This window comes from Strix aluco, chromosome 14 (assembly GCF_031877795.1).
Source record: "Strix aluco isolate bStrAlu1 chromosome 14, bStrAlu1.hap1, whole genome shotgun sequence".
NCBI classification, from domain to species: domain Eukaryota; kingdom Metazoa; phylum Chordata; class Aves; order Strigiformes; family Strigidae; genus Strix; species Strix aluco.
The window spans coordinates 8286166-8313868 of NC_133944.1; the positions used below are offsets into that span (position 1 = coordinate 8286166).

Consider the following 27703-nt stretch of genomic DNA (forward strand, 5'->3'; position numbering starts at 1 on the left):
GGTGGGGGAGCAGCCTTACAGTAATGTTGCCTGGGAAAGCCTGTTATGTTTGGATTACTCAGGGACATTAACTGAACTTTCAGTCTGGGATCAGGTTATGGGAGAATGCAGACATATACTATGGCATGAATATATAGAATCATGGATTTTTCAAGACTAACTGTTCCTTTCCTTTCTGTTTTCATAGTTAAGCTGAAGGAAACTTGTTATTCAAACAAAAACTGCATAGTCCAAGAGATCACTTAAGGGATTAAATATAGTTGGAAATGTGTACATTCAAAAATCTAATAAATAGAGACATTGTAGATACAGAAAAAATACAGTACATTGGAAAATCTGAATCTTCAATTTTTTCTGGATATTACACTTCAAATTATTAAACATTTTTTCTTATTATTGATAACATTGTTCACACATGTAAATGTGAGAGATAAGCCCTAGTTATTCTTAAATGTGTTGCAAGACATGCATCTTCAAGTGAAGAGGGAAGGTTGTTAGCAAACCCTGATTGTGGTCTGCAAATCCAGCACTGTATTCCAGGGACTATGAATGGGGGGAAAAAAAAAATCATACTGAGACTGAGACAGGCCAATTTAGGCCAGATCCAAGCAGAGACAAACCAATTCAGCTGAGCGTATCACTACGACATCTAAATAAGTAAGTAATGTTTAAAGCTCCTGTATATCCCAGCTACCCCCATGCTTACTCTTTGAGGAGTTTTCCATCTGCAGACGCACAAAGCTTTCATAGAGACAAATTTAAATTCTCACTTTGACTCCTACTTTTCATTGCTTTTACTGCATGCCTAATAACAACAATCAGATAAAGTTAGTTATTTGACTTTCAGCATCAGTGCTCAGTAGGGCTGGAAATGTGCAGGTTTTGGATGCAGTCTGCCTTTCAATGCCAGAAAGTGCCTGTCACCATTATTAATTAAGTATGACATTTACTCTCTTCATTGGTTCTAACCATGCCCACCATGATCTCTGCGGCATATAAATACTGCAATTTACAGATGGGTGAAGAACAGATTTACAGTTTTAAGATTTATGTCAGTTGCTCTTGCTCAGTGAAAATTCTGGCTGTTGGGGGGGATTTATTTTGAGGTTGCTTATTTGTTCTGTGAAAAAGAAAATCTGCCTGCTGACCAGTTCTGATACACCATTACAGAGCTGTGCAAGTAAGTAGCAAAAATGAGCACCAGTTGACCTGGCACATTCTACAAGCTCTGGTCAGGTGCTTCTGTGGCAGGGCTAAAGAAAGTTTCCTCTATTACGAGTCTTTGTTTCTTATTAATGCTGTAATAATTTGGTTATACAAAACTATAAACTTATATAAACATATATATAATATGTGGTAGAAGGAAGAGACATTTGTAAAAGTAAACCAGCAACATGCTGTCTTGCTAGTTAGCCAAGTGGATCATAACTTGCCATGCCTTTGACTGTTGTGAATTACAAAGAGCCCACAGTGTGCTTGGAATTCTGCTGGCAGTTCAGTAGCTAAAGTCAAAGAGGAAATAAAACGTGAAGCAAGTAGCTTGATGGACTTTCAAAAGGGATAGATTTGTAAAGCCTGATTGCTGGTACAGATAGCTACATGTGATAAGCCTAGTTTTATGTCTCTACATATTAATTGTAATTCATCTATGGCATTATTAAAGAGGCTCAATACAAGTTTTTATCCAAACATCAGTTGCATCAACAATAAGCTGAAGACTTTTGAGGATTGGCACTGGGTTCACTTAAGATGCTGTGATGGTGCTGATTGCTTGGGTTTCGTGACAGATAACTTTCTTGTTTAAGGATTCTCACTACAGCTTTTTAGAGATTCATTTACAAAGATTTATTAAATAGAAATGCCAATTTAAATGAGCATAAAATGAACAACCTAGAATACCACATTATTATTACTCTTATTACTTCTGCAATTACTATAGAGCATAAGTAATGCCACAAATATGTCTCCTGAAGAGGCAGCTGTATAAAAGAAGACAAATGTATTATGAAAGGAAAGGGTGGCAAAGAGAGACAGACCATCACTCATAAAAGCTGTTGGGTATATTTTGTATTTCAGGAATGTAAGTAATTTCATTGGCTCCAGTCAGATTTTTGGAGTAGATCCATAGAGCAAAACTATATAAATACTATTTCTTACCCAGTCATTAACAGTCACAGAAGAAATGGCTAAGATTTGGGAGAGAACAAAAGGAAACTATGTAAATAGGACACCAGAGAAGCCAAAAAAGGCATTTAAGGGAGAGGTGAATGGCATGGTCAGTGGGGCAGACAATGTGATATGAGTCAGATAGAAAGGGCACACCAAGACACCAAAGAGGACAAAAAAAAGATTGACCTCTATTATAGCAACATCATGCAAATCACAAATGATAGTGGTCATGTCCATGATGCAAGGAATCTGTCAGAACCTGATGGTGCTGATCCCATACACATTTGCACATGGCCGTGTCTTTTTACATTTCACATGGAATTTATTCTGGCTATTTCTAATCAGACCCTTAAAAAAATTATGAGTCTGTTCTTAGCCAGATATCTAACCTCTTTCTGTAGTCCATCCACTTCAAATAGAATAGAATAGAATAGAATAGAATAGAATAGAATAGAATAGAATAGAATAGAATAGAATAGAATAGAATAGATCATTCTGTGATCTATGATCTATTTATCTTAGCAATAGATGAAGGTATCTTTTCTTTCCATCGATTTAAGAGGCTAATATGGTTTACGATACTCAGTATGAATTCCCCGAATTAGTATTCCAAAAATATATTTAGAATCAGTTCCACATGCAAAATCAAGCCTGAATGCTCTAGGGAGGGGTAAGGTTAGCAGAACTAGAGTCTCCATGAGCTGCTATGGCCTTTTCCTGCTCTCAACTCACTCCATGTTTCAAAAGTATAATCTGGGATACTACACTTCAGACTTTTTTTTCCTCCTGTTCTCATGTCATTATCTTTCTCTAGATGTACACATTTTGATCTCTTTGTTGGTCCCTTAGTCAATGAGACATCAAGTGTTTCTAAACATTACTCTCTTTCTCATGCTCACACACTGTCACACGCTAATCATCCAAATTTTGTTGTCAGTTCCTGGTTCAAAAGTAATAAATATAAATTAGAAATTTTGTTATTAATTACAAAATCAGCAATATGTATACAAGACTCTATGTATGAACAGATGGACACATGTTATATCCAGAGATGGTATAAATTCAAAGCTTCCTTATCTGTGGGTTTTTGGGGGGGTTTTAGCAAGAAGATTGAACTATGTATAATAAAATACTGGTACAGTAACAAAGATTCAATAATTAATAGAAAAAAATCTATTCAGAAGCATACAATGATTTACATTCAAACCCTGAATATTTAAAAATTAATAGAAAATATTAGCATGTTAATAATTGAAATCACAGGAATTATAATGAGATTGCACTTACTACAGTATATTAACCATTATCTGCAGCTTGATAGGAAAATGTTTAAGCTCAGAATAAATAGGATGTGCGTTCTGTAAGGCCCTAAGGCTTTGTTACTATTAGGCCAATATGATCCTTGAAAAAATGTACATGTGTACATCTTGTGGAATCAGAAGTACAACATGTACTCTCACAGCATTTTTCTTTGTCTGAGAATAGTCCTTTTATCCATAAATCTGGGAGGGGAAAATGAAGGCACTGAAGAGTGACTTCACTACAAAAGAATGCAATAAAATTAGCACTACATGAATCTCATTTTTCTGAACTTCTCACTGTTTCACATACTGTTTCTTTTATCTTTCAAGAAATTTTGGTGTATCAGCTCAGCAAGCTGGCAGTAGAAACAACATAATGATTTTTTTTCGGTCAAATGGTTTATGACTTCACACCTATACTGAGAGTTTTAACCTCCATCCATATTTATATTTGTCCTCTATTTCTTCAATTCAAATGTCCTTTCAGAGAAGATTGGTTTCATGCAGAGAGAAGATAAAAATCAGAATCCTTAACTCACATGTAATAAATTCATCGTATTTATTCGTCCCCAATACTGGTGAGTTAAAGGAAAAAAACCCCTCAGATTCTAGTACCTAACATTTCATTCATATTCTTCTTAGAGCTAAAACTATTAAAAGGAGCCTGGGAGAAGGGGATGCATTTTTTTTCCTCCAATCTGTATGTTACTCAGAGCTACAAACATTGAAAAACGTGTATTAGAAAGGTTACTAAATTGCTGTGGCCCAGAATCATGAGAAAATGTCTGACAGCATGATTATAAAGGGTCTGTTGCGACTGTGCAGCAGACAATTGTTGCTACTATTGTATAAACAGGGTATCTAGCAAAAAAATAATCTAACCCATGTTCTTAGGTAGAGACACTGTCCAGTCATGAACACAATGGGTTTGGAGCTTCTGTTTTATTGCTGCAAACTGAAATGAGGCGAGGTGGACTGCAGCAAAGCCTTTTGAACGATTGGTAAAAATGTATGAATTACTGTGAAATGCAAGTCAAAAGGAATTGGCATTCAGGAAGGCCAGACAGCACAGACAGTCCATTATCCCTTTAACCACATAACTGACTCAGACACAACTGCTTGATCAATCTGGAGGCAGATGCTATAGCTAGAAAACTATTTTAACAGCTTGGCATCTGGGTGCTGTGATTGCTCAAAGAAAGAGGACTGGTGCAATCCGATGAGGTGAACTGCAGCCTGCTGTGGACTTCAGATTATAATTAAAAATGCCTTCTTCATAGGAAAAAGCAGGTAAAGGAACAAATGTGATTAGAAGATGCAGCTTACGTTTTTCAATTAAAAATAAGCTGTGTGGCAAAGAAAGCTAATAATGTAGTGAGTTTTGCCTGTTAACCCCTAGTAGAAGTTTTAATAGAAAGGCTGAACTAGGAATAGTTTACAAATGCATTTAGCATAAACCCTGATTCAGCCAAGAATTTCTCAAGCATGTGAGCTCAAAGAAGTCCTACAGCCAAAGACAGCACTCCTGTGCCTTGTTGAATCAGAGACTGCAACTGTACCTGTTTTATTTTAATAATTTGCTTTTATCTTTCCCATGCATAGCAATGTCTGCACATGTTTTTCAAGTTCTGAGCAAACTACATATAGGAACAATATGGGGCAAAATTGATCTATAGACCACAAGTGATATAAATCCTTTATGGGTTCAGTATAGATTTATTCTAGTTGAAGGTCTGACCCTGTTATGAAAGATTTACATAGAGAAGTAAGTCAAGTATAATCATTTTCAATGATTTGGAATTACACAGCGTACGTAAAATACTTGTTTATTGCTTTGTTGATGTTTATGTGAGAAAATAATAGATTTTTCTTGAAATATTTATGTGGAACAATAGAAAGGGGCAAAAGAATACCTGTTTCATGCTGTTATATGTTAAAATGAAATGCTGCATAAAATGCCAGTGTCTTTTGTCAGTGCTGGAAACGAAATACCTCTGCCCTTTGTTCCCCCCAACCCCACATCTCAACAGCACTGCGGGTTTTGGTGTAATGTAAGGTCACTGTTGTATACAGCTCAGTATCTTGGCTTCTGAAAGCACTGAGAAATTCTTGGTGGAGAATCTGATTCCTTCTATATGTGAATCCCTTTCCATTTCTGATAAACATTGCTAAAATTAACATACTCTTCTAAATTATGTTGACTGCTGTATTTCTCTGTTGTGGCAAACTCATTTTTCTGCTTTTAGATGAAAGCAGACTAGATTTTGCTGTCATTAGACATCAGTGGTATTACTTAAGACTTAGAGACTTTTCTTTCATGCTGTTACACCTGATGTGCTTCAGCACGTGTGTGACCAGAGGAAAAACACCACAAGCTGAACCTGTCTAAAGAACGTGCTAGTGTAAGAAAAAGAGTAAGTGATGTTCATCAGTCCCTACGCTTCAGTAAAAGTGTAATGCTGCTAAATCATAAAATGGCTGAGCTGGGCCATTTAGTTTGCTAAAGGTGCATATTCTCTTGTCCTTTTTCCTCTGTCAATTGACTAAAACTACCTACTACTTTTTTCTGTTACTAACCTCTGGACTTCCTCTTGTTAATGTTTCTTACTTGTTAAGGTGGCTTTCCTGAAAGCTAGAGAGCATAAGGAGTCCTGCTCTCCTCTCATTTGCATCCTCACTGCCTGAAGATATATACATCCTAGAACCCCTATTCCATCAAAAAAATAATTATTAGCATAGAAGGGTTTAAAATAAACCCGTAAGTTAAACCAGTTAGAGGTCAAGACGTAAGGAAAAAATACTTAGAGGAAATGTACAATATCCTCTGCATGTACATGAAGGACCAGTCGTTTGAGATGGCTGGAAACTCCCCAGAAGGATGTGGGGGAGCAGGGAGAAAGATGTGAATACTTAGGGTAGTTGAATGTGGAAACAGGATGCTGCATGGGTAACTGAAGGCAAGTACTGAAGGTTCTCTGTACTCAGCTACACTAACCAAAGTGAGGACTGAAGACAACTGAGTGTGTATGACTGTAGTTAATCTGATACAATCCCATCAGAGATATATCTGAAATATATATTCAAATGGCACAGCACAAGCACAAGGACACTAGACTTAAAAAGCCAGACATTCAAGGAATTAGAACCTAAAGATAATTGACTGAAATCAGCTGTTATGCAGGAAAACTACTGTGGAGAAGTAAATGATATTTAAAGGGTGGGTGGCAAAGAAATATCACTAAAGTGAAATCTGAATTCCAGTAATAAACCTGAAGATAGTGTGCTCATTAATAATCAGAAAAGAAAGAACAGGTATACGAACAACTGGAAAGAGAGATTGGTGGCTATGTGGGGGTTTTAAAGTTAAATCATGAAGAAAAAATTATTAGGGAAGAATAGCATCAAATAGCCAAGCTGTGTCATATATCCATAGCAAGAATAAAAGAGTTGTATAAAACATTTGCACACAGGAGGACAGTACGATGGGAAAAAAGGTCAAGGAAAATTAGTCATGATTCTGTAGACAAAGGGCTAAGTTTTATTGTAAGAGCCGGTCTTGAAATTGAAACCTAGATTACATCGCTACCTGAACTTTAAAGCAAAGGTTGTTGTTCAGGTTTTTAGGACAGGGGTTGTCATTACAAAAACCCAATACAGAAGGCTAAGTAAATTAAATGCCAACTCAGATCTAATTCTGAATTTTGCAAGTAAACAAAAATAGGGGATGTAATGATCCAAGTGGTGATGTTCAAAACTGGGGTCCAAATGCTGCTGCATTTATTTACCAGTAAGTTAATAACAGGAAAGGGGTTGGTGTACACCAGTCAATTTATAGATACTTGTATTTTCAAAATCAAAAAACCAGCCTACCCATTTAATTGCACTGCTTTAATTAAAAACAGCATATAAACATGTACTTCTGTGCAAATCCCTATAAAAACACCCTCAGATTTAATTGCTTATTTTATATCAGATTATTGCCAGTTTTTGCTAAGTTGGTATAGATGGATCTAGGAGCATTTACAGAGAGATAGTGATTCAGTTAATGTAGCCAAGCTAGTGTATGCTTAAATACTTATATGTGTATTTATCAATGTAGGTGTGTAAATCAATGTCAAGTGACCTTACTGCATAAGACACTTCATAGTGTTATGATTTTACCACGAAAAACTCCCTGTCATAATTTTTCAGGTTAGAAAATTTTTGTTTGATAAAAACACCAAAAAAGAGACAAAGATTTTTGTCAAAAATTCATTGTGGTTGTCTATTACCTATCAAAAAATTTTGATCTTCAACCATTTCAACATATATCTAAATTAGAAATAGAAGCATTAAAATATTCCTTAGCATTTTCCTTATTTTGTTTCTTTCAAGCAGAACTTAACTCCAGGTTTTCAAAGCAAAAAGCTCACATTTGAGAGAATTACTATTCCAAACGTTTCAGATAGGAACATGAACACCTTTCAGTCTTGTAAATCAGAATCTTTGATTTTATTCCAGTCTCACTGTTTCAATGATATGGAATGATGGATGTAATGTCCTTAATGCAGATATGCTCCAAGTATCTTGATCCTCTATCTACCCCTTCTCATCTGCTAAATGTCTAGTAATTATAAGAAGCCATAGGCTTAGTTTTGGTCCCTTACCTAGATCAATGAAGACCCGAATAACAAAAAAATCCAAACCTCAGTGCTCCAAAAATTAACTTTTCTTCAAGTGCCTAGATCAAAATTACAGAAACTGAAGCATCCATGAGAATTAGTTACTTTTGAAATGGCAGCCTTCCTCTTGTGTCTGAAAAGCTGTGGGTATTTTTACTGATAATCACAGACATTAGCCAACCAGCACACATGCCAGCAATAACAGTTCAGTATTAATGAAGTGTCTTTTTTTCTGCTGGTAGTGAAATTCATTCTTGGCATTAGAACTCTGCCTTACATTGTGAAAGTAAGTAGAAGATGAACAGAAATGGCATTTATTCATTAAAATTGCAAAATAGCAATTAAATCGTCTCCTCCTCTCTTTCTGAATAATCTGTTGCAAAGTATCTAAATAACAGGTAGTGGGAAACAGTTGTGGGTAAGGCTGATCGGATGATAACAACTCCATCTTGTGTCAGCCTCTGAGTTTTTGAAACGAGTTTATACTTGAGCATGTTCATTTTCAAAAAAACAAAGCCCTTCAAACAAATCCATACTGAATAATAATCTGGAGAAGGCAGGAAGTGACACCATGGACAGATGAAGCCTCTGCATTTTAGCCGCCAAACTGGGAGTCCACATCATTTGACACAAGTGTAAATGGTTATTCTGTCAGAGAGAAAGGGGCTTTTCATCTCAGTCATTACAAATCAGGACAGATACTGAGCTAGTGATCTACCTACCTAGACAATGGATCTCTGTTCCAAACTCAAACTATTCCTCAACAGAAATTCTAAGGAAACCAGGAGGTCTTCAGGAAACATTTCAACCACTCAGGAGTCAGCATGCGCTCTAAGCAACTGTGGGCTAATAAAGTAGAATAGTTTGCTAACAGTCCTCATCCACCTAATATTTAATGTTACTATAACACTTCAGCTAAAAGTGCTTGTCAATGGGAGTTAAGTATCATCATCCTCATAACACAATACATAACACAAATGCAAAAAAGTAAAGGCATTTTTGCAATCACTTAGCTCCTGTAAAGCTTTGCCAGGACACAGCCTTGTTGGAGTGATTGTTTCATTAGCAACATCTGTTCTTTTTGACATACTATTTTCTACACTTCCACTTTTCTCATAGTGACATGGATCTGGCACAGCCACTTTGGTCTGCACTTTAAACCTTCCCTGCACTAAGGAATGGAGTTTTTTTATTCCCTAATAGACACTCAGATGGTAAAAGGGGCATACAGGACAACAACAACAATTTGGTTCCCATAAGTAACTGCTGGTATCCTGCAGTGATTCCGTCTGAGCTGGATGAATTAAAAAGCTCAAGGTGATATTACTCTCTCTTCCCCCACCATCATTTGGTATCATTCCATATGTTCCAACCTCTTCAGAAAAGGTAAATGTCAGTCTGAAATAATTAAGAATTTATCTCCTTTCTGTGAAAGACAAACACACATGAAGAAGATGAGGAGCTCACAATGTAGCAAGGATTATTTATCTCATTACTCATGTATCAATCAAAGAACAGGTTAAAGCAAAGGCATGAATGACAGTTCACAGGTGAGGAGTTAAGCGGGATACTGACAGAATTACATATATTACCTATTAATACAAAGCCAGCTTCCAGTGCAGCTGCATGGGCAACAATATTAAAAAAAACACAAACAGCAAAACTGAATGATATTACTGTTGCCCAGTAAATCATTATAAGCTACACTAGTCATAACATCCTGAAGTCTTTCTGCCATGTGATATTTTACCTGAATAGTAACTCTGAGATTGGTTTAATAGTTTATTTCTGAAATACTAATTTAATTAAAATATCCTAGGAGCTCTACTGCAGTAATGCGGTGTGGATTTATAATAACATTCTGCCTGGGGTCTCAGTGAAATTGCATCAGACTTACCATGTGTGTGGCAATCTAAATCTACAAATTTAAATGCTGGATAAGAAATGCTGAAGCTACTTGCCTCACAAATTTTTCATCAGATCAATCAAAATATTGCACGATAGCATCAGCCTTTTGAAAGGGGAGATCTGAAAACTCCAATTTTGTTTTTTAAACAAGAAATTTGTTAAGAGCCACTGCTCCTCAGATAATGCTTTGATTTTGATTGATTTTGATTTCTTCCTTTTGTTTCTCTCTTTTTCTAGTTAAATATTCATTTTACTGAGAAATTCCCAATCAGAGATAGACCAATGTCTGCTGCCTCTAATGTCCATTTCCTCAGTGTTGAAAACAGAAGAGCACTGCAGATATGTATTGAAGGTATATGAACTCAGGGAATTAGCAGTTTCAATGAAGAGCACTGCAATATCAAAGCCATTATAATGCTTAAATGGGAGCCAGGGCACTGTTTTTCTAAAGACACAGATGCATGCTGAACATAGAATTCAGAAGACACGGCTATGAGCAGCTCCCTGAAAATCTTGACTGTGTCATATTTATTAGTGGGTGTTAAATGATGGTAAGGCAAGAAAGAGCTATCTTTGCCTTTCTTGGCACCCATAAAGGCTCGGCAGCAGCACTCATCTGTATTAATGGCCAATACAAAACCTACTGAATTACCCAGAGGCTTTGGATCAGGCCCTGGTATTGAAAGTGCTTTATATTTTTGAAATCGCTAGTTAATAAATAAGGGGCCAGCAGATGCTACAAGAAAACAAAGCAGTATAGTTCCTGGGATTTATTGTCCAATAAAACTTGTTGTTATTGTGAACTGGAAATGGTTTCCTCTGTGCAGCTCTTTACATCAGTTTTTAACAGCTCCTGTAGAGAAGAAATCCTTTTTCATTACATTATTAGTGTACCTGGGCCCAGATAAATGGACAGAGAAATGTGGTACAATCAGGGAACATTTAAAACAATAAGCCCCAGAGAGCAAAAGAAAGAGTGCAAGAAGAAGTGCAAACAAACAAAAGACAGTCAACAGTCTGATCAGAATAGAAAATTTGGCACTTGTTACAGAAACAAACCTCAAAAGCTTTTTCAGCCTTATATTTGGCTGATAGTGAATAAGATAAACAGGCTGGTGGGAGGTGAGCTGAGGGAATACAATGTGAATCAAATCAGGCGGTGTTATTGCTTTGCGAGGCAATGGTTAGGCTTCACGTAGAGTAGTATATCTAGCATTTGTCATTCTTTCTTAGATAAGATATAATTTCTCTTGAAGGAATGTAGAACTGAGTTACTTAAATGATGCCAAACTTCAAAGATTTAAAATGTGAAGTAGGATAGAGAAAATTTAATGCATAGCAAGCCTGATAAAAATAAAGATGATAAATTTCTCTTCAGATTGCAAGAGATTTAGGAATTAGAATTATGTCTCTCAGTCATTTTTCCTACTTTGCTTTTCTCATTCCTCTTACTATCACATTAAATAATGCCACTCTGGGCAAGTGGCACAGTGGCAAAAGTTCTGGAGGGGTGATACTGCATAGTAAAATTGTATACAAAACAGTGATCACACATTCACGGGCACTTTTGATGTCTAAAATATTCTTACCTAAAACTGAGATTAAAAGGCAAAATTGGGTTCCCAAAAATCTGGAGAAAAGCCAGAAGATGAAAACTGAAACATTGTTTCAATTATTTCAAGAATGTATTTCACCTGTGTTATTTATATTTCAAAACAAAGTGCATTTTGTTTTCATTAGAAAAAGTTAACACATCAGCAGCTTGAAATCGTTTTTTTCAGTATTTTTCCTGAAGCAAGAAGTTCACAAATGCTGCTTTTTCCTAAGCGTTAACATTTTTCCAAGGGAGAAAAAAAATTCTCAAAAGGTCTATTTCAGAGCCATCCTATGCAGCCTGACACAGCTTGATCCAAAGGCCACTGAAGTTAATGAAATGACTTTTGTTGTTTTCCGTAGGCTTTGTGTCAAGCCATTTCATGACCAGGAAGGGACTGAAAGTCCTAATGTAGTACTCTCCACTGAAAACTGACTACTAGCAAGAAAGGAGTAGAGATGCTCCATATCTCAGAACATCACTGATCTGTTAGCACAGTGAAAAAGCCGGTTTGCAAAATTAAAGCATGGATGATAGGAGTTCAGCAATTGCTTCTGAGCTATGTGCTCCAATCTAACAAAATCCATATAAGAAGAGAATCCTTGCAATTCTGCTGATGTGCAGGGGCAGAGGGTCACAGCCTCTAGGCACAATGTTACTGTGCTGCTGAATGGTACCCAAGCATAAAAAGGTGGTGGGAGGTGGAGAGGGGGAGAGAGGGGCTAAAGGATGAGGGTTAGAATATAAGTGAGTAAGAAGATCTAGAAATCTTGGCTAATTGAGCACTTAGCATCTCCTGAGTGCCACTTTTAAACGATGGCATGGAAATGTTTTGAGACTCCTCATACCTTAAAACATGGGGAATGCTCAAAGTAAGTTGCGGCTAAACATCTGGTTTCATGTCTCTGCATGTCCTGGGACAGAAATTGCACTGGATAAACTCAGCAAATACACAACTCCAGTCAACTAGCCTAGAACTACAGCTGTGTGAAAATTCACTAGTAAAAATTCAGTATCTGGTGAAAAATTTTGTCACTTAGGCCAGACCTGTCAGTGAAGCTTAGATCAATTTTCAGCTTCACATGGAAACCAAATAAAATCAGGAAACACTATTGTGATGATTTTGGGGGATTTGCACTTTGTAATTCCATGTATTAGATTGTCAGGTTGTAGAAAACTGTCTATCTTCACTGAGCTTGGTGAAATGATACTAATTTACACCAGGTGAAAACTAGGCCTGGCATGTATAAGCCTACCTGAGCAAAACCAAAAGCGTTTTATAATCCAGAGTCTGCAAAACAAACAGAAGACCTCCTGCCCTGCACAAAGAACTTTAGATTTGAATTATCACATGCAAAGTAAATATAGTTCGCTGCACAGCAATTGAAGCCTGTAATTTTGGCTTGCCAAACTTGGAAGGCTTGAAGACCTGTGAAAGGAATCACTCCTAATAATTCTTAGAATGAGTCCAACTCATATTTAGAATAAAACTAGCACTGGGAGAAAAGCAAGCAAAAACTGGCTGTGGCTCATTCATTACTTGTATTCATAGAATTATTAAAGCATAAAAAAGGGAAAAAAACATTCAGCCATCAACAGACCAATGGGGAATTGTTATCATCTTACTAGAGGCCAATACCTCAAGAATAGCAGGATTTAGGGAATAATGAGAGCTTTTTAAAATTGAAAATTGCATGTCTGGTAAGCAGACGGTTTTCAAGACAATGAATAAAGGCAGCTGGAGGATGTTACAAGACTGTACAATCTATGCTACAGTGCACAGATTGAACAAAGCAAAAAATAATAAAATGAAAGATGATAGCCAAATTAGCATATGTGAGGGCCAGTTATATCTAGCTGGTGCCTATACACAGGGTCAGAAAAAGGCATAAAGATGTTTCATCCTTTTTGTTCCCTGCATCTTCCAAATCCAATTGATTTCAGAATGCTTTACTGCCAATGTTGTTTGATGTGATGTTTTCCTAAGAGAGACAGAAGGATCTTCCCAGTCACAAAAAACAAAAGCCCAGCTATGTCATCCTCAGTGGGAAATCGTAATGCCCACTTTCTCCCCACATACTAAGAGGAGACCTCCTGCCTGCCTCAGAGTATCCCTCTGGCAAATACTGTTGCACATTGTCCCTGCCACAAACTTCACTTTTCATGGCATAGTATGACTTAAACTGAGAATTTCAGACCGCATAATGGAAACTGACTCTGCTACTTTTAAGTTTCCATCTTAGCAAAATTCATGCACAAATCTGTTTTGTGTTAGACCCACAGTCACAGACTGCACGAGGTGATTTTCATGTGTGTGCCTGCATGGGAAAATGCTTGTATTATGAAAATCAAAGCCCCAGGTGGCAGATTCTCAAAGGCCCGTGCAATGAGTGAAATGCATAAAAAAGACATGTAATAGGGACTATGTATATTGGGGTGATATGCCAAATATATAGGCTTTTTTGGAAATCTGGTTTTATGTGTCAAAATTCAAACTCTTTTAAATCTACCTTTAAAAAATGGTGGGATTCCTAAAATTAGACTTAGAAACCTCTGATTTCTGGCTGGAGAGGCAGCAGTGTTCTACCAGCAATCGAGTCAATTCTCGTTAAGAGTCATGACTGTTTGCATAAACAGAAATGACAGTTTATAGGTAAATCCTACCCAGTGTGGAGTCCATTCATTTTAAATGTTATGCTCAAAAGGCCACAGCAGCATAATAATGTGAAGGCAGGCATGAAGCCTCCAATAAAACTGCACCCACTGGGTCAGTGCCATTGCATAGCATGCTCTGGATATTTACAGATGATTATACACTGGGTGGTCAATCAAAGCTCAGTCTGTCTGTCATAAATATTAGACCTAAAGGCCACAGGTGTGGACTTTACAGAATTGTTTCTTGTCTCCACTCTCATAGGATATAATACCTATGCACCTTTATAAAGAATTTGCTCTCATTTATTCAAGCCTTTCTTAAAAAGTGACTCTTCTGCATACTGCATCTAGTATGTTAGTTTATTAAGGATACTCCCCTGATGCTTATACCTCCTGGCAGAACTGTACTGTCATTTTTTTCATCTCTCCTGTGGTCTTGCAGACAATGAATTAGGAAGTCTGTTGCTTACATTTTTCCATTTACAGTCTTATCAGTTGATGGCAGATGGTTTGGGGGAATCTTAGGGAGAAAAGAGCCACTGCTAATGTCACCACCATATCTTGAACTTTAGTCTTTCCCACTGCATGTTATTTGTTAGCAAAACATGGACACCAGAGCAACAGAGCAGGCTGTCTGAGCAGTGAGAGCAGCTTTTCTCACCAAGAGAGACAAACCACAAATAACTCTGTTCTGTATATCAGATGGGAAAAAAAAGCAACAACCACCCAACAACCCAGAAACACTCCATTAGAGTAGCTCTACAAATGTCAGGTGTTAAATACTTTGTGGTACACAAAACACAGTAACAGAATTGCAATATGGTTTTACAGAAAGGGGTCAAAAAAACAAAAAGGAAAAAGAGCAGAAAAGCTGTGGGATGAGGAAACAAGGGGAGCAGAGCATGCATAGGATCTCCACAGCACAGGCAGCATTCCTAGGGGTAAAATAACACTAAGAGGTGTAACGATAACCTAACCCAGCATGGCTGCAGAGATGGCCAGTACACAGAATCAGAAGCAAGCATCAACCTGTGCTGGTCCACCTGTGTCTTGCCTCCACAGTAGAACAGTGCACTGAGCCTAGCTTGAACCTTGGAAACCAGTCAGCTGGGTTAGTGCAGAGCTCTCCCAGACTGATTAAGAATTAAGCATCAGATACACTGAACAACACAGGTATGGTATCAGCTGGAGGGTGCTGTAGTCTTCCAGGGCCTGAGTGGTACCACCTACATATGATGAAGCCCACCGCCATAGGGGCATACCAGTTCAGCTCTAGGTAGAGGATTACAGTAACGCAGCTTTGCAGGTTATGGAAAAGGCTAGGATTTTTGTTTGTGGGTAGCCTTTTTTTTTTTTTTTTTTTGGCTGGTTGAGTTTCTGACACACAGTAACATCTTAAGCAAAACATGCTTAAGGCAGTTCCTTATGGCAAGGAACTGCCTCAAACAATGTATCTCATCTACGCTACAAAAACTTCTGAACTTAATTACAACATTTTTATGTTCCCCTGTGATTTAAATTCCATCTTAATGGTTTAAGAATGGTACTGAAGGCTTCACGAACCTAAGTTTTTTGCATAATTCTTGAGCATAGTTAGACCACATCTCTAAAGCAAGCAAAGTCATACTTAAATATGTAGGAGTACATCTGAATTGCACTGGTCTCCCAGCAGAAAACTTGAGAGAGACACAAGCAACATTACCAGTAAGTTACAGAACTCTCCTATGTATTCAATCCAATTTTACAAACTTGGACTGCTTCTCTCAGAATTATTTTAGCCCAGACAAAATCAACGCTATTCACAATAACAACTCATAGTTTAGTATGTGCAGAGAACACACTAGTTTTGGCATTACTCTACATTGTGTAGGGCTTTCTGGATCTTGGGAGAATTTGTCCTGACTGGAGTTAAATGAACTGCGTTAGCCTCTGTCCTAAGCAGAAAGCAGCTGTGCAGGAAAATAATTTCAGTTTGTAAATTCACTTGGCCGAGCCACTGCCAAAAACCTGTAGTTTGTGTTTTAGGCAGGACTAGATTTCGCAAGGTTTAGACTCACTGAACAGCCTGCCCAAAAAACATGTCCAGGCAACCCAAACCATTTTCTAATTATCACTGGCGGGCTGCAGGGATTCTTTGCAGTGTTGTGGCAGGACACCAGCACCAATCCTATATGCTCATTTTCCTATTTGAGAACTGCAGCTGAGTTTTCCCTGTGACATTCAGGAAGCAAATCATAGCCTGTGTGATTTTGTACTGGAACAAAAGACTGTTTTCATACAGAATTAGCCAATTGTCAAATTTTAGCTAGAGGCTCAGAGGAGATTTTTACATGACCAGGAGATTATTATTGCAGTCAATTTTTTCATGGAATTTTGGAACATGCATCATTTGATGTGAATAAAAATATAGCTGGTTTATAACTAAGAATTAACATGTACAAATTAGCACTAAAGGAGACTTTACCTCCTGAAGGATTTTAAGAACACAGTATCAGAGTACTAGTCACTTCTGCTAAGGATTTTAAAATTGGAAGTAAATATTTATTGCAGAATACTAATAATCTGTTTACACATAGTACATGTTTCAAAGAACTGTCAGATACTTCTCTCTCTCTCCAGAAAAGAAGGCATTTTTCATCCATAAATAAAGATGCAAATGGTATTGCCAAAAATTGGGTGTGCATTGCTACAACTTCAGATTAGGCATATTATTGTTAAAAATGGGACAAATCTTGCATTCCTTACCAAAGAAAAAGAATCTCACAGAAGTGAAAGCACACCCATTCATTGGATCTTAAGTATTATCCAGGATACAAGAGGCACTAGGAACAGTACTGGAGACAGCATAAGCTTACAGTACTCACTGACCATCCGCTGGGCAGGACACTGACACCTGCATGAAAGACTGCTAAGGCCAGAGATGAAATGAGATTAATTCAGAGCATTTGGGATTTTCTAAATTCAGAAAATTCACTGTCGGTCAAAACCACACAGGGTCAATTATTTCATTCCAGAGCAGGAAAGAAAGAATGGCATCCTGAAGTTGTTGCTTCTGTGACTGGATCAGTGCAAGCTCTTCTCTTCTGTCTCCTGCTTTTACATTAGTTCAGGAGATAGTGAGGAAGATAAAACAAGGCTGGAGCAAAAATTATTTCAATTTTTCTGGCGCAGACAAGACAGCATGGTACAAACCCCTACTTCAACTGTCAAAGACTGTGTAGGATGCTACCGCTGTTACTAGATCTTTTGCCTCAGCAGCAAGGGAAGGTTCTTTATCCAGCTACTACCTGATTTCACCTGACAGCATGGATTACAGATTTTTGATAGAAATGGAAAGATCCTGTCATGGCCATTCTCCTAAGGAATCTGGCCTAAGAAGTTCCCAAATCTCTAGTTTTTACTATAAACTTGTGTGCATTTTCACAGTGAAATAAAGCACATGCGCAAAAAAAGTTTTCTCCTTTTTCATGACAAATGCTGTAACCTCTTTTAGTCACCTCCCAAATTAAAAGAGTAGTCCCAAAATTAAAAGAATAGCCCATGTTTCCTTTGATATTCAGCAGCTATTGATACATTTGTGAAGGAAAAATGTTACCAGAAAATGCCACTCTCTTACCTGGTTGACACTGATGATTAAACTTAGAGCTCATAAAAGGTGTTTTTGTCAATGTATTTGTGAACACACAGATAGGCAGAGGATCTCTCTAATGCTTTACAATGCATTCACTTAATGGCAATTTTAGCTTTTTTAGTTAACCTTTAACAGAGTTATTCTTACAACCTATACACAGGAGCAAGGTAAGAATCAGATCCTAAACATCAAACAAACATTCAAAAATAGGACTCAGTCTTGGCACAAGGCTCATAACTGAAGTTTTGCCGGTTAGTATTTGCCATAGTTTGATGATGATGAATCACAGGTCGAGGGAGGTGAGTATTCCCCTCTATTTGGCACTGGTGAGATCACATCTCGAGTGTTATGTCCAGTGCTGGGCTCCCTAATAAAAGAAAGACACAGACATACTGGAGTGAGTCCAGCGAAGGTTCATAAAGATGATTAAGCTCTTGGAGCATCTGACATACAAGAAGAGGCTGGCAGGGCTGGGACTGCTTAGCCTGGAGAAGAGACCGTTCAGGGGGATCTTATCAATGTGTATTGATTTCTGAGGGGAGGGGGTAAGAAAGACTCTTCCCAGCAGTGCCCAGTGACAAGACAAGAGGCCACGGGCGCAAGAGGACACACAGGAAATGCCATTCCAACATATGAAAAACCTTTCCTGTAAGGATGGTCAAACACTGGAACAGGTTGTCCAGGAAGGCTGTAGTGCTTTCACAGAATCACAGAATCATCTAGGTTGGAAAGATCTTGAAGATCATCTAGTCCAACCATTAACATAACACCAACCATTCTCAACTACACCATATCCCTCAGCGCTAAGTCGATCCTACTCTTAAACCCCTCCAGGGATGGGGACTCCACCACCTCCCCAGGCAGCCTATTCCAATGCCTAACAACCCGTTCTGTAAAGAAATGCTTCCTAATATCTAGTCTAAACCTTCCCTGGTGCAACTTGAGGCCATTACTTCTTGTCCTATCACTTGTTACTTGGTTAAAGAGACTCATCTGCTCATCATTGAGCAGAGTTGGGCAAATGATCTCCAGAGCTCTCTTCAAACTTCAACTATTCTGTGATGTTGTGAATATGAGGAAAAGCGACTCTTTTCTATACTGTTAGGAAACCCAAGATATTAATTCTACTCCACATGCTCATAATGTTTGAGTTTTTTTCAACCTCTCAAATCAGAATAAAAACAAAGTTATGATATATGTAATTTTGATCATCAAAATGTTTCAGACTAACAAAGTATGCTGCATTGTACTCTTACAGAACACGGTGTATTGATCTTACTAAATATTTCAATACATTCTCACTGAAAACTCTGATGAAATAGCATGTCCCATTCAACATTTTAATTTATTGCCTTCCTACATAAACCTTTCAGTTAGAAATTGTTCAGCCTGTTCTTAAAGCCTGGTTCAGGCCATTCATTTTCAAACCTTAGACTCACGGCATGTTATTGATGTTACTGATATTACTGAATATTTTTGCCTATAAATGCCTTACAGCTAATGATACTTATCACGAATATATAAAATACACAAAATATACACAAAAGGCCCGATCTGAAGCATAGGAGGATTGCTATACACAGCAGTGCATTAGATCTTCAAAACACCTCCACAGTTTGCAAGTAGTTTTATTTGTTTTCTCTTTTTGCTGTTGCTTTGGTTTTTTGTGGGGTTTTTGTTTCTTTTTTTTATCTTGGAGATACTTACATACTTCCTCTTTCAAAACAGAAACAATAAAAGAGAGGAGAAATTGCTAGCAGAAGCAAAATAAAATGGGTAGCAGAGCACGTAGTATAGGTCTCCTAGGTAAGCTTGCTTTCTTAACTAGATCTTTTTTCTCTGCAGCTTCCAGTACCAAGGGAAAGAACCCTGGGCCAGTTTTGTAACAGCATTTCTGAGTATTGTCTGTCTGCAGCATTATGACAGAAAGGTTTGTTGCAAGCTGCCAAATTAGGGACCATGATAATTACCTGAACCAAAGACTCTGAAGAATAGCTTCTGGGTAATGGAATTTGATAATACATGCTGTTCCTTTCATGCCGTGTGATACAGTATTGTCCTAGAACTGTTGGAACAGTGGCAACAACTCCATGAAACCTTCCTTCCATGTGCAGAGCAGCCACGTCGACATGCGGAGCAGTGCCCATTCAGTGCATACTTTACTTTCTTTTTCTGTTACAGAATTTCTTCCTTCAGATAACCTGCAGTAAAGCTTGGTTTTATTTGTCTTTCTCAATTATCATAGACCACTGCATGCAATAATCCTTTTATACATTATTTTAATTAGGTTGTAAAATCTGACCGGTTCCTTTCTGAAATGTATATTTATCCAATTAAGAAATATATAACTACCAGTATTTATCATTAATTATTATTTCACAGATACAAGGTGGGCGTTTGCATTTTATTACATGCCATCAATAAGTCAAGAAAATGCAGAGTGAAGTTCATCTCCCTGCAATTACTAAAGCTGCACCTAGCCTAAAATTTGACTCGCGCTAGGCACCCACAATTAAATAAATGTATGTTAAATGATACTGGGTGAGTGTGCAACAAGTTCTTCAGCACGTGTTTAGATTGGCAGACTGTTACAGGAAAATATCATCAAATGCATCATATATAATGTTATCATGACACTGGTGACCATGTACCACAGTGCTCATTTCCCACAATCTGTATCTAAAGTGCAATCTCCTGTTTCTAAGATCATAGTTACGCTAAAGCTACGTATACATGTTTTCCATTGAACAATGTCAGCTAGGAATATTTTTGTAGTGGCAAAAGCCCTGGGGTAGACACAGTCACACTGAGAAAAAACATAGCTTGCTTCATTGAGGGAAGTGGCATAAGCAATTCTAACAAAAAGCTCTCTTTTACTGTTATAAGTTGCACCCAGACCAAGAGGATTTTTGAGTAGCCTGCCTTTTTGGTGAATGTTTGAATGACTGGGATTCAGTGAATTCCATCTGTTGGTTTAATCATCAATTTTTCCAGTAAAGACCGGATACTAACAGAGGAAATGGTAAGAACACTGATTTATTGCTCCTCTCTACAGCTCTACCAATATATAGATAGCAGCAAACCTTTGCTATAAGGACTAGCTAAAAGGACTGAATAAACACAGTGTTACTAAGTTAAGGCCTTGTCTACACACAACAGTTCAATTTCTTTAATTATATCGTAAACTGTATTGATAAAAGTGCTCCTCTGCTGCTATAATGTACTCTCAAATATTTAATAAGCTCAGCTGGTCTGAGGCACCTCCACAGTGGTATAACTAAAAACATACTAAATGAAAAATTATATGATTACACTATGTAAGTGGACCACACTAAATTAAGGTCTTGCAGTGAAAGTCTACCAGTTAAAACAAACGGGGAAGAGAAATTCTCCTGCAGATGATAATGCTAATAGACAAAAATTAATTTTTGATATCCAAGAAGGAGAGACAGGTAGGAGACCAGGTACTATAATACATAGAAACTAACCTAGTTTTTACTTCCTAAACCATGGAGCACCATGGACAAAGCATTCTCTTGTTTGGAAGACAGACAAACCCACAAAGGCACTGGAAGATTTGCATCTTGGTCTGTGGAAAGCAAAGAAACTATCCAGCAGTATGCTTTTTAGACTCAGATCCTAAGCAATGACAGTCAGAGCTGTCTTCAACTCAGCTTCTTAACAGAGGTAGACAAGAAAAAGAGGATTGGCAGGGTAAACTATGGCTGCTGTAGGTTGCAAGATAATATAGTAAAAGATGGACTATGTAACATAAATCTGTCCTCTCACTGTAATTTAGCAAAACAGGCTATACAGCCTTTTGAAAACTCAGTCAAGTGCCAGATGATAATAATAAATTTGTAACATAGTCATTCAAAATATTTTTTTCTCTTTTTAAATTGTTAATTAAAAGTACTTTATTTTAAGAACATGGTTAATCAACCTCTTTCAGAAAAAATTCAGTCAAAACCACAGGGCAAACAGACTGTCATGAAACATGAGGTTGCATCCCAGTCTGGACGCAGTCCTATTGTTAAGTGAAAGAATCACATCGTTTCCCTCCAAAACAGTATTTGGGATGCATGGATTCAGGGGAATCAGAAATGGGACCAAACACTGACCCTTCCTCCCTAATTATGACATTTGTAAATCAAAATGAAATTATTAAAAACAATTTGGTATCATGGCTATTTACCACAAACATTAACCACAGACAACAGGGGCTCTAAAGAGAAGGAAATTAAATTATGTGTCTTGATTTATACTGGATAAGAGCCTACACATCAGATATTTGCTCTTACAGTGGTATTAACAGTGCTCTTGCAAAATAAAGCTATACACGAATAAGACTGTATTTGATACTGTGCTCCTAGAGAATATAACATGATAAAATTCTTGGATAACTCTTCAGCTGGCAGAACCCCCTTGGCGTCATGCCATTTATACTGAGGATACAGCTGATTACAAAATTTTTACCCTAGGCAATGAAAAGTGTGGTCTGCAATGTGTCAACTACACTTCACATGCAAGCAGAGATCCACAGTCATTAATGAATGGCAGATAATTCTTCCTGTACAGATTCCTGGCAGAATTATTAGGGGCTAAACTAATGAATGGAGCTCTGCACCATATCTTACCATATATACCATATCTTCAGATAAGTGTGGTGGGATCTCATCTGGTTAGTCAACTTCACTGAACTTCTGACTTCAATGGCAGTTTAGCAATGCGTATTAGTAACAACTCCCTGAGTCACCACAAGATCCCTTTGCACTGGTGAACAATATTCATAAACGATTAAGTATCATGATACTTTCAAATAAATTATTGGACATTTAATTTTTTATTATTTTCTACTAATAACATCTCCATGACTTGGCATTAGATCTAATGTTTAACAACAGGGATTCAATAAAAGAATTATATCCAATTTGGACTCCAAAATTGACAAGTTAAATCAATATAGTTCTAAGAAAATATGTCCCAATGACAATGCAATAAACATACTGAAAAACTCTGGGAAGAGAAATGAATCTTAAAAGACTACTAAACTAACAGAAGTGAATGGCAGGACTTTGGTTAGAGATGGGAAATAGCGCAAATATTTGAAAAATGCCCCAACTTAAAAAAATATATTGTCTTTGAAATATATTGATATTATATTGACTTTGGAAAATGTGGTTTCGCAGCTAATGATGATAAATGCAGAATAGAAGGGTAAAAAGAAGAGATTTCCTGTCCTGTCTTACAAGAACAGCAACATCAGTACTTGCAATTTACATCTAAAAGGCATTTTCCAACCACTTTCCACTTAAGCCACAGTTTCTCTTTGCCTGCAACTCAGACTAAGTTTTAGCCTCTTTGCAAAAATTCTAATTCTCTACTTTGGGTTCATTTCTTATCAAAAGAAACCAAAACCCACACAACTCCTTCTGAGGGCATATTTGGAAAAAATAAATATTACCATGACTACACCTCCATACACCTTCACCCCCTCCAATAAATCTTGAAAAAAAACCACACATCCCAGGAAAGCAAAGGGGATTATCCCTTCCTCTTGCCTCCCTGAACAGTAAGGAAGTTACTCTCTCCTGAGAGACAGCATCAGGCTTTAGGTGCTGTGTTTGAGGTTCAGACTCCTACCTTGACTTCTACAATGCGGGATAAGCGGAATTTAGGCACCTATGTTTAAAAAAAAATCAGCAGGATTAGCAACAGCCACGTGAACCTAGAGGGTATCTAAAACAGTAGATAGCTCTCTGGCCCAAAACCTTTGAGCTTGAACATGCACAGACCAAAATGTCCTGATATGGGAAGGAGAATGCTTAACTCAGCCTAAGCAACTTTGCGTATTAGATATTCACTTCTGGCTGAGTTTTTGGAAACCTCAATTAATTAAGCATAGTATATGCACACTTAATGCGCAGAGACTGCGCTTCCTGAAGAACGGAACCACCAAGCAGCCAGAACTGAAAAAACACAAGGACTTATGAAAAACATTCCTATACAGTTTATTAGCCAAGGTATTGAAAAATGTTGGTATTCTGTTTTTCAGACTGTTTTATTCATTATAATAGATTCAAATACTCCATACTACTGACTAGCTTGATATCGCTTGACTTCCTGGCTGCACAGTGGTCCAGTTTCAAAAAGAGTTATTGTAGATTCTGGTAGTTAGTGAGTCTAGGTATCTGTTACTTCCTTTATTCTTCCACTCCCTCCTTCCCCCACCCCCGTATCGCAACCTTTCCCCAATGCTCCTATGTGCACAACTGAGTCTCAGGACCTCAGAACTAGATCTTCAAAGAGCAGGAGCAAGGGTTAGAAAAGAGTGCACAAGAGAAGCAGGATGAGAGTAACACCCCTCTCCTCAGCTGTTTCAGCTAATTTTCAGAGCTTTCCCTTGTCTCAGTGTGCAGTATGTCTGAAACACATTCCCAGGCATCAAACCTTTACCACCTGATACAGAATTTAATAACCTAAATTTGTCTATGAATTCTACTCCTAAATTATATGTGACCTAGTGTGTGTATCACAGTGAAGTCTCTTTTTTTGGTCAGACCATTGGTGCCTAAAACACAAGCCTTATGGTGGATAAGTTGCAGGATCTATCTTTCACCAGATTCGTGCACTCCTCAGATGGTTTGGTATATGGTTGATGATGTTCCTAACGCCAACAAAATAAAAAATAAGTAGTAATAAAGGCCTCTAAAGATTTGGACTTTGAACTAGTCAATGGTGAATGGAACCAACAAAACCCATTAACTTAAGTAATGTGAGTCTCAATGCCACGTTCCATCACATATAGCACTACCTACCTCACCAGCTATCAGACGTGCAAAAAGAAATGGTGAAAGACTGTAAAATGCTTAGGTACATCTCAAAGCTATTTATTTTCTCTTTCTCCACTATTTTAAGATGAAGAATATAGCTGTTAAAAATTGTCTCTTCTGTATCTGAGGTAAAAAGTTACCAGTGGCTTCCTAACTTTCATTAAATTTTCAATATTATTTTTAAACTATTATAGCTGTAGCTAGTGACAAAGTTTTCATGAAGAAATGATGGTGCAGAAATGCTGGCACATCTCTGATGAGACTAATGATGCCAAACTTACTCTACAAGCCAAATACTTCCAGGGTTTTCTATTCTCAAGTTTATCCCACAACCACTGCTGTGTATTTCACCACACTGAATTTAATCCTATTCCACTTTGAGCTAAGACTTTTCTTTAAGTTTTAATGCCCCATCAGTACTTATTATCAATGAAGCAAAAATCTTCAATAAGAGTGGGCACAACAGTAAGAATTACACAGAGGAAAGCATGCTAAAACATATCAAGAGTATTCCTGTATACAATCATCTAAGAAACGAGGACCATGACCTTACTTGTCAAATAAGCAACAGCTTAGGTCTGTTTGTACTTAGATGAGAAATATCTGATATCTCTAATAACACAATCTGAGGTTCTGAAAAGCATAAATTTGCTGGTACACAAAATGGTGCTCTTCCTTTTCATTCATACCTATGAATCATGTGTTACATGGGTCTTAACATAGGTATCAGAAGCAAAGTGGTTTAGTGAAGTGATCCTTTGACTGAGAGCCAAAAAACTTCTAAGTGCTATTCTTAGAAATGCAATATATCAACGTGTGCTTTTAGGCAAATCGCTAACCCAAACCACTTCACTCTCCTTATTTGCAAAACTGGGAAATGAAGACACTTTCATAGTTCTGCAGAGTTCTTTGAAATCCGTGCCTTGAAAGGTTCATAAGAGCATTTGATATTAATGATTACTATTGTTACTTAAGTCGTAGGAAAACTGAGAACAGCCACTAGTTAATGTTTAAAAGGCAGTAGGAATCATATTTATCTCCAGGGTGTGAGTTAAAGGGTGTCTTTGACCTTCTCTCATCAGTTGTGATGGGGGAGATTATTTCAGATAAAACGTGGCAGATAATGGTCGTGTCTTGGCCATTTTCCAATATAAACACATGCATTTTGCTTACTTAAAATTCAGTGAATTGTGTATGTTATTCTTCAGTATGTGCTCCATATTATTGTGGGATGTTATTGAAAAATGCCTACAACTGCTATTCTTAATATGTTATTTACATTTGATAGTGGTGTGTGGTCAAATTCTGCTCTCAGTGCCCATGCAAACACAGAAATGTCACACAAGCACAGGAAAATCGGTTGAATTTCCTGGTTGTAATCAATGCCACAATTTGTTAAATTGAAATTGAACTCTATGATCTTCCCAGATGAAAGGAAGGTATAAAAGAGGGAAGGGAGCACAGTCTTGACGAGTGACCAATATCACGTACTGAACACTAAGCTGTTACCACAGGGCCCCTTCGACGTGCCCCTGGTGCAACACTGCCACACTGAAACGCTTCTGAAAACTTCAGTCAGGCCTTCATCACAGCTGATACTGGACTTAGCTATGGACAGAGAGAGCTTAAAGCAGAAATTTACTGAATGACCATACAGCAGCCTTAGGTTTATCACAGTGGTCCTACATCTACCCTACAACTTCCTATGAGTTCACCACATAGGTGCTGGATGCTGGTTATGGAGCTGCCACAGAGGTGCTTTTTGTTCTGGCTCATTGTGACTGGCTTACAGACATTTGTAGTTAAGTACTGGACCAGTCTTACTACAGCCTAAGAACCAGACTTATTAAACATGCTGGCAGCTTAGCTTACATTGGCAGGGACAATAGGCAGTACTTGTGTGGATATCATTATATAGGGACTCTTAAAAAAAAAAAAAAAAAAAAAAGGTATTGTCTGATCATCTTTGAAAACTTATGATTTTAGTAATAACATCATATACTGCCTTTAAAGGGGAATGTTCAGAGATGAGCAGGATTACCTACTTATTTTACCTTCTCAGTGCGGAGGATGCAATGGAAGCAATATAAGCTGCAGAGAGATGTGTTTTATCACATGGGAAGCCATCAAGAAACTCTTCTGGAAGAAGACACCATATGCAGACTATGACAGCATAATGTATGAGTCACATTGCTGAAATCAACTCTTGGATTCAACAGTGCCATCTGAAGGGACAAAACCATTATTTTCTTCAGCCATTCAAGCAAGGGAAACATACTAACTCAATTGCCAGCACAGCTACCAGAAGGAAATTGTGTATTCCTTTTAGTATTCAAGACATTGCTCTATTGCCTTATTCATATGAAATTCAGCATCTCTTTTGAAAACAGCAAAACAATGACTTTGTCTCCATTTTAATTTGGAAAGAGTCCAAATTAAGCTATTATGAGAGATAAATGATATAATGAGAGCTGCATGCAATTTACTGTAAAAAATGAACAAGCAAAATGACCTCTCAAATGTTTGCATTTTTCTTTTTTGAACTTACTGAAATTTTAATGTTCTAGGTAGTGTAGTCAAGTTTCATATTCAGCTTTCCTGTTATTGTCAACATGCACACGACAGGTTCCAACTAAGCAGAAAAATAGGACATTAGGATGCCAACCTAGCATTCCGTTATTATCAAGAAAAAATGAACTCAACTTACACAGGGGTTCTATATGAACTGTTTCCAGAATATACTCGTAGGTACAATACTGTCTCATAGGAATTTGTCTGACTGGCAAATATTAGATGTTCTGGCAGTGAAAAGAAACTCTGAGAGCCTTTATTATTCTGAGGCTGCAATTGTGAACAAAAATACACTGGAAGCACTGGTGAAAACACTGGCTCCTGGACCCTATGATCACAATCCTTTTGAGTAGTAAAGTCTGCCAGCTGATAGCAAAGGT

General features: G+C 37.5%; 1 long non-coding RNA gene across 1 annotated transcript in view; it reads right to left on the minus strand.

Annotated features, from left to right (window-relative positions):
• Positions 1–27703, minus strand: part of LOC141929757 (uncharacterized) — a 137745-nt gene that overhangs the window by 18245 nt on the left and 91797 nt on the right. The window lies entirely within an intron of this gene.